The sequence below is a fragment of the Sinocyclocheilus rhinocerous genome, unplaced genomic scaffold (genome assembly GCF_001515625.1).
Source record: "Sinocyclocheilus rhinocerous isolate Xijiao unplaced genomic scaffold, SAMN03320098_v1.1 scaffold26437, whole genome shotgun sequence".
NCBI classification, from domain to species: Eukaryota; Metazoa; Chordata; class Actinopteri; order Cypriniformes; family Cyprinidae; genus Sinocyclocheilus; species Sinocyclocheilus rhinocerous.
This window is the reverse complement of record NW_015634689.1, coordinates 280-533: the sequence shown is the minus strand read 5'-3', so window position 1 is coordinate 533 and position 254 is coordinate 280. Positions and strand designations below refer to the sequence as shown.

General features: G+C 32.7%; 1 long non-coding RNA gene across 1 annotated transcript in view; it reads right to left on the bottom strand.

Moving 5' to 3' along the window:
* Window positions 1-97: 97 nt before the first annotated feature.
* LOC107745948 (uncharacterized) overlaps window positions 98-254 on the bottom strand; it is a 436-nt gene continuing 279 nt past the window's right edge. Inside the window, exon 2 of the long non-coding RNA XR_001640642.1 lies at window positions 98-182. This is a non-coding gene — a long non-coding RNA (uncharacterized LOC107745948). The remainder of the gene's footprint in view (window positions 183-254) is intronic.

Below are 254 nucleotides of genomic sequence, written 5' to 3'. Positions count from 1 at the left end.
TGGAAAAGGACCCTACAAACTTGCCATTCTTAGATCTGCCAGTTGGACTATAGAAGAAAAAAAAAGAAAAAAACATCCTGATTCACACATTTTGTAGTAATTTTCCAATGTTTATTGATATGTCAAACTTTTCCCAGATAAACATAGTGCCCAGAACAGCAGTCTCTCTCCAGTTTGTGCCACTATGAAAAGAATGAAAACAAAAAAAACCAGTTGATTATAAAAATGTATTTGCATAGAGGTAACTAAGAAAA